General features: G+C 57.8%; 2 long non-coding RNA genes across 2 annotated transcripts in view; both read left to right on the top strand.

Moving 5' to 3' along the window:
• The window catches only part of LOC104984193, a 6,345-nt gene extending 3,774 nt beyond the window's left edge, over nt 1-2,571 (top strand). Inside the window, exons 2-3 of the long non-coding RNA XR_824718.1 lie at nt 1,601-1,791; nt 2,420-2,571. This is a non-coding gene — a long non-coding RNA (uncharacterized LOC104984193). The remainder of the gene's footprint in view (nt 1-1,600; nt 1,792-2,419) is intronic.
• A 1,555-nt stretch (nt 2,572-4,126) lies between these two features.
• Nucleotides 4,127-7,098, top strand: LOC104984192. Its single transcript, XR_824717.1, has 3 exons — nt 4,127-4,212; nt 5,728-5,864; nt 7,080-7,098. It is a non-coding gene; the product is annotated as an uncharacterized LOC104984192 (long non-coding RNA).
• Nucleotides 7,099-7,304: the final 206 nt, after the last annotated feature.

Genomic DNA, 7,304 nt, shown 5'->3' with positions numbered 1-7,304 from the left:
TCAGTGATGCCATCCAGCCATCTCATCCTCTGTCGTCCCCTTCTCCTCCTGCCCCCAATGACCAAGGATTGAGCCTGAGTCCCCGGCATTGCAAGGTGGATTCTTAACCACGGGACCTTCAGAGAAGTCCCTGTTTTTCCATTTTTCCATAGAACTTTCAGATGTTTTAAGCTGGAAGGGGTCTTGGAAGTGGCCCTTTCCTTGTGTTTTCCTCAACCCAACATATAGCATCATTCCTGAGCATGGAGGCTTAGCTTTCCTCAGGAAAGGACTTTCTGATTATTAGTCGGGTTATCACAGTAAACGCCAAGATGACTCCTCTCTGGAGACCTCCAGACCACTGACCAGGAGCCGGGGTCTGGTTAGGTGCAGGTGACCTCATCCTGTGTCAGGCAGGGTGGTGCAGTCTGGGTGTGGAAGGAGGTCTGCTTTGAAGCCTTGCTTATCTAAAGAGAGCTCTCTGTGAGCACCCCAAGGTCTGTCTTCTCCCAAAGGGTGTTTCTCTGGCAGAGCTTCAGAAACCTCAGTAAGCCACCTGGCTAACGTAGAAAGGCTATGAAACCTGGCTGGCTGTCACCCGGCCTTGCTGCTGAGTCTGCATCTCAAAGACCCCTGTGGCTCCTGATGTGAGGTGGTATGGAAAACAGCCCATCTCGGGGCGTTTTTGCTGGGGAAAAAAAGGAAAAAGATAACACTCACCCTGCATCCAAACTAGCCTTTGGTGCTAAGTTCCAGGTTACAGGAGATGTTAGGGGTGGAGAGCAGGAGCCCAGGGACTGGGGGGCGGGTGGGAGGTGACCCAGCGACTCTGGGGGAGTAGCCACACACACAGGGAGGGTTCTGCGTTGATGCTGAGTTGAAGAAATCAGCTGTCGGGAGACTTGGGAGAGAACTGGGACGTCGTTGTTGGGTTGTAGGGCCATCGTCGCACTGGGGTCAGGAGTGCATATGAAACACTCAGGGGTGAGAACACGGCAGCTGGGATTTGCCTTCAAATTCTTGGGCCAGGGACTTCTGTGGTGATCTATTGTCTAGGACTCCACAGTCCCATTGCAGGGGGCCCGGGTTCCATCCCTTGTCTGAGAACTAGAGCCCCCATGCTGTAACTAAGAGTTTGCATGCCACAGCTAAAAAGATCTCACATGCAGCAACCAAGACCCAGAGCAGCCCAATAAATATTACAGAAAAAAGAAATACGTGGGCAAGAACAAACAGGGGTAGATGAAGCCAGGGCGAGAGGCTGCCCAAGGGACAGGGTCATCGGCCTTTGTTGGACTGTGCTCTTTGCTTTGGGCAGGTTTGAAGACCTTCAAGATGTTAATTTTTTAAATCTGGCCCTTTTATTCTAAGTACAAAGCTTGCAGGTGTGCTCCTGGTGCTACAGCTTCTGTAGGCGCCCTTCAGAAAATGCCTTCCCCACGTGCAGCAGAGTCCCCCTTTTATTGTGAAATTTTGCATAGAATTAAGTTGGAAGAATTGCACAGTGAGCCCCATGGAGCCACCATCGGAAGCTTGACTCTCACATGTGTCCCTCTGCCCATCTGTCAGTCCATCTGATTTCAGAGTAAAGTACCGCCTTGGTGTGTTTCCCCTGCTTCAGGCCAGCTGCCAACCTGGGGTTCTGAGGTCTTCGGGAGCGCCCGGAAGCCCCGCAGCCACCCCTTCGACACCCCCGAGAGCCGGGTCTGGGGCCTCTGGGAAGAGCTGGGTGCGGGCAGCAGCGGCCACCTCACAGAGGAGGAGCTGGCCCTGGTCTGCCAGAGCATCGGGCTCCAGGGCCTGGCGAAGGAGGTGAGAGGGGATGGGATGGACCGCCCCAAAGGCCTGAGTCTTTGTGGTTGGTGCTGGACCTGGAAAACCCCTTCACCCTCAGACACTGATTCAGTTGTCACTGTCTGGTCTAAAATCCTGTGCTGACTCCCAGGGCTTGTGCTGAGGGTACGTCTCGGGCCACCTTCACGCAGGACCCTCCTCTGCCTGGAGCTGTCTCCCCTCTCTGGTCTCCCTAGGCCTACCGCCCAGCCCAAAGGTTGTGCCCATAGCATCTGGCTGTGATCCTGGCAGCTGTGTTCAGCCCTTCCCTCCTTCGGGGCCCAGGGGAGGAGGGGGCAGTGCAATGGGATGGGCCCTGCCTTACTGACTGTGAACCACTGGGATTCCGTACACACGTGTCCCGCACACACACGTCCCACCGTCCAGCAGACTCCTTCACAACAGACTTGGGATGGGTGTTTGGGAGATGCGGGATGCTCAGCTGGGTGGAAACTCACAGGAGTGTGGATTTCACAAGCCCCAGCCAGGAAGCCAGTGCTCAGATAGCAAGCTGCCTGCTTGGTGGGGTGGGGGCTGGGCCTGGGCGGGGCGGTCAAGGCTGCTGGGGAGCAGCCTCTGAGAAGATGCCTGAGGCGCTTTTCTTTAGGAACCTGAAGACCTGTTCAACAAGCTGGACCAAGATGGGGATGGCAGAGTGAGTTAGAGGAGCTCCAGCTTGGCCTGTTCAATCATGGGTCCCCTGGACCACTGGAACTGGCCCCGCTTGTCAAACCCAGCAGGTCCTGGTCTCGTTACCAGGTAAGGTGGGGCGATTAACTCTTGAAGCCCAGGGTGACTGCCATCACTCTCCTGAAGGCCTGAGCTCTCTGCCTGGTCCCCAGAGTAGGTGCCCAGGAGGTGGTTGGAGTGACCTGACCTGACACCGCTTCTGCCTGGCTATGCGCCACTGGTGAACTGCTCGCCTTCTCTGTGCCTCAGGTTCCTCATCTGTAAAGTGGACGCACCTCATAGGGGTCTCATATGGATTCCCTGGGGTACACTGCGTTCCACCAAGAGCACCCGGTCCCTCCTCCCTGGGGGGCAGAGTCACTATCTCTGCCCCCCAGGGCACTATCAGGGCTGTGCCTTCCCTGGGACTAGCCCTCCAGGCTCTCCTGGAGCTGTGTTCTTCCCATTTTTCATCCTGCACGAGTCCAGCCGGAGTCAAGCAGACTTTATTTACACTGTGATGTTGGCCGGTGCGTTTGGTTCATGTCTGTCTCAGGGTGGTCAGGGCTCCTTCTCCCACCGCAGGGCACGGTTGTCCTGGGGAGTCTTGCTGCCGCCTCTTTGGCAACGTGGTTGATCCCGTAGTTTGTGGGCGGTGGTGCAGGCACAGTGGCCTTGTTCTTTGCTGGGCTGGGCGCATCCGAAAATCAGGTTTCTGCCCCTGAAGCCACTGAGACGGGGAAGGAGTCAGGGTAGTGAGGACAGTGCCTGGCCACCTGAGGGCAGGGACTGCATGGTGCCCACAGCTCGCGGAGGAGGGCTCCTCCCAGGGGCCTCGGCCCCTCGTTCCTGCCCAGGAAGCGCTGACATGGCCCCGGGGCCACGTCCTGTGCGTGTGGACACCAGTGTGACTGGGCTGCAGGTGTGGGGCCTTGCGCAGCAGACCGAGGTTCTCCTGCTCCATCAGGCAAGCCCCTGGGTCTGGTGGTCTGGGGACACCCACCTCAGAGAGGAGGGGGCCGCTGCTCCTCCTCGTTCGTGTCCCAACAGCCAATGCGTGTCCCAGGGGCCCTCCCTGGGGCAGGAAGCAGCTTACCGGCCGCACCTCAGCCTCACCCGTCAGCTTTCCAGCCGAGGGATTTTTCTGCTCTTGTCTCCAGCCCTGAATCCTGAGGACACGTGCCCTCTGCTCAGGCTGCTCCGCCTCTTCTGAAGCCCATCTTGGGTTTCTATGCATAGACTGGGTTTCCCTCGGCTGGTGTGTGCCTTCCCAGGCTCTTCCTCTGGGAGGACAGGCGGGAAGCCATTGCTTGTTCAGAGAGAAGTTACTTCGGGGGGCCCTGCAGGTGCTGGGGCGTCCCCCCGCACGGTCTCAGGCAGATGGCCCTGAGCCCTGGGCTCGGGTCACCTCCGCGGAGCCTGCAGTTCCCGCAGGTCCTCTAGGCACCCTGTTCCCTGTAGCAGGAATCAGGGGGAGGCCGCGCCCGCCGAGCACAGGTGGTGAGGTCACGGAAGGTGCGCGGGGAGGCCCGCGGTCCTCACAGCGCTGGTCCCCGTGTGCAGGTCCCGGAGGAGAGTGTTGGCCAGACCACCACGTCGTCCCTCGTGTCCGTGTGCTCGGGCCTCCGCCTCTTCTGCAGTGTGGATGACGGCAGCGGCTTCGCCTTCCCGGAGCAGATCATCTCCTTGTGGGCCCAGGAGGGCATTCACAATGGCAGGGAGGTCTTGCAGGTGTGGGCCGGTCACGCGGCTGCCCCAGCAGAGGCGTCTGGGCGGGAGGATTGGGGGGAGCCGCTGCCCATGAGGGAGGCTGGACAGAGAACCTCGCAGACACAGGCCCCATGGAGGGAAGGCCCGTCATCCTCACTTTTTGCTTTATTTTTTGATATCGATATGTAGGACCTCTTAACTTAGAAACATAATAAGTAAACAGCAGAGAAAGCCCACAGCCCGAAACAAATCCTTTAGAGGGTAGGTTTCAGTATCTCAGACACCCCGCAGTGCGTGTTGGCCTCCGAGCGGATCCTGGGTCCTGGAGGGACAGGAGGGCCTCTTAGTGACTGCAGCACGTGGGCGTGGACACCAGGAGGCGCCGCCCACACGTGTCGCGCGGTTTTTCTAATCTGGAAGCTGCTGCCCAGACCTCTTCGTCCTCTGCTCCCCCCGTGATTTCATTGCTGAGAAGCGTGCTCTCAGCGTGTCGTGGCGCAGCTTCCGGGTTGCTCCGCACGCTTTAGCGTCCTGTCATTTTTCTCCCAGAAGCCCTCGGGGCCATGGAGAAGCGTGGAGATTCAAGTCCCCGTCTCCCGCTTTACAGGAAGGGCTTCCCCGTGGGCCCTGCCATTTGCCTGCCCCACCCGTGTGTCTGCAGCTTGTAGTCACAAGCACCAGTCACTGAGAGAGCAGCCACGCCACCCGCGTTGTCACTAGGCCGCCGGCAGGTGCGTGGACGTTCCCAGCCTACTCTTTTTCTTATTGTGGTAAAATACAGAAAGCACCATTTTTCTGTTCTTTTAACTTTACCTACCCCAATCCCGAGGGGGAATGGCTGTGACTCTCGGAAATGCCTGGCTGTGGCTCATCGCTCTATCAATCATTTCCACCAAAAGAACCCACATTGTTCCTATGTCTGTTCGTGCTGTTCAGAGATATATTAAGGATTCTTTGTGTCTGAAATGGCAAGAATTCAGCTCACACATGGCAAGAGGAGGACATCAGGGATCTTTGTGATCAGCTGGGGAAAGAAGAGGATGTTTAGGCTTGGGAGTCCCAGCTCTGGGGGTTGTCAGGACTCTCCTGGTCTCTGGGTCTTGGCTTCAGGTCAAGCACTCTTGCACGGCTCCCCAGGACCCCGTGGTCTATACACTTGCTTTGACAGAGGAAAAGTCCTTCTCCAGCCTCCCTATCAATCCCCTAAGTCCTCTGCTTGCATATGCCCTCTTCTGTGTCTGTCCCTTTGTCCAAGAAGGGGGACTCTGTCCAGCCTGGGTCATGCCCGCCTCTAAAGCAGGGACAGAGAGGGGAGGAGCTGTATATTGACCGTGGGAGGGGGACATCAGTGTTGACGGGGACCTGGGGAGATGTACCCCAGAGGGATGGGAGCAGGGAAGAGGCTTCATCCAAGAGGTGGAGACTTTGCAGACAGAAAAGAAAGGTACTGGGACAGTGAGGTCTGGGCCTGAGAGAGCCAGCAAATGTCTGAAGACCCACTCATCCTGCCTGCCCGATGGGCCTTTGTGTTTTCAGAGCCTTGACTTCAGTGTGGACGAGAAGGTGAACCTTTTGGAGCTGACCTGGGCCCTGGAGAATGAGCTCATGATGGTGGGCGGGGCCACCCAGCAGGCAGCCTTGGCCTGCTACCGCCAGGAGCTGAGCTTCTGCCAGTAAGAGCCCCGCTGGTGGAGGGGGGCGGGGCGTGGGGTGCTGCTGGCCAGGCTGGCCTCCTCGCCCAGGACACGGGCAGCCTGCGGGAGGAGAAAGGGTGCTTCCAGCATGGTCACAAAGCACGGCATGGAGATTGGGCCAAGAATGCGTTCCTTTTGAATTGGGTTTGGCTCCAGTTGAGCTGGATATTCAGGCCATCCGTCTGCTGAGCCTGTTGGCACAGAGATTGTTACTGTATTTTTATTGATGCTCTGAAGCTACAGAAAAGGTTGGCAGTAATTTCAATCTCCATCCTCACGACTTTGCATCTCATTAGCTACCGAGACATGAGACCTCTGACATCAGGCAACTCTGCAGAGGGGCCCAAAGGAAGACTGCTTTGGGAGGATGAGGAAGGGAGACAAGCTCGGTGCTTCTCCAGTGGGAAAAACAGGCACCAGGATAGCCAGTGCACTGAGCCTCAGGCAGGGCCTGGGGTGACCGGACAGAGACAGGAGTCTCCTCTGCTCTGGGCAACTCCCTGGCTCTTTGGTGCTAGGCTACAGTTGGCAAGGCTGTGACCAGGCAGGATAAGGGGTGGCCCCCTTCTCCCCTTCATGCGTCCAGTCCCAGGTTAGGTACTAGGGATCCCTGGGGCCTGAGGCCCAGCTGCAGGCAAGAGGGAGTGTGGATAATTTCCCACTTCTTCTAAGGCCGTCTGGAGGGGTGAACACTGCACACCCCAGGCTTGAACCTCTTGGTTCAGAAACCTGCTAGAAACCCCATTGCAAGCCAGTTGGCTTCTTGCTGTATGTACTTCTGTAAAACAGAGTCAACAGCTGCAGAAACCATCCTGGTAGGAGGAGGGTCAGGCTTCCTGGGTGGCGTTAGTCGTAAAGAACCCACTTGCCAATTCTAGTGCAACCCGCTTGCCAACGCGAGAGGCCTGAGAGATGCGAGTTCCATCCTGTGTCAGGAAGATCCCCTGGAGGAGGGCATGTCAGCCCACTCTAGTATTCTCGCCTGGAGAATCCCATGGACAGAGCAGCCTGGAGGGCTACAGTCCATAGGATTACAGAGTCAGACATGACTGCAGTGACTTGGCACGCGTGCACAGGAGGTGGGTCAGCCCAGCGCTGGCCACTGCTCAGCACTCTTAGGCCAGCCGAGTTTGTTCCTTCAGACTGGCTCGCTAGGCCCAGAGCAGTGTCCCCATCCCTCCCTCCTCTCTGCAGGGAGCAGGTGGAGCAGATGGTCAGGGAGCGAGATAAGGCCAGGCAAGACCTGGAGAAAGCTGAGCAGAGGAACCTGGAGTTTGTGAAGGAGACGGATGACCTGCACTCTGCCCTGGAGCAGCTCACGGAGGAGAAGGTCAGGTAGGTCCTGCCGGGGTCCTGGGCCAGGGCGGATGGTGGACCCAGGCTGCTGCCAGCTGAGGCCCTGCTGTCTCACCTGAGCCC

Source organism: Bison bison, unplaced genomic scaffold (assembly GCF_000754665.1).
Source record: "Bison bison bison isolate TAMUID 2011002044 unplaced genomic scaffold, Bison_UMD1.0 scf7180017863941, whole genome shotgun sequence".
Lineage (NCBI taxonomy): Eukaryota > Metazoa > Chordata > Mammalia > Artiodactyla > Bovidae > Bison > Bison bison.
The sequence above is the reverse complement of the archived record's forward strand: the minus strand, read 5'-3'. Positions and strand labels throughout refer to the sequence as shown.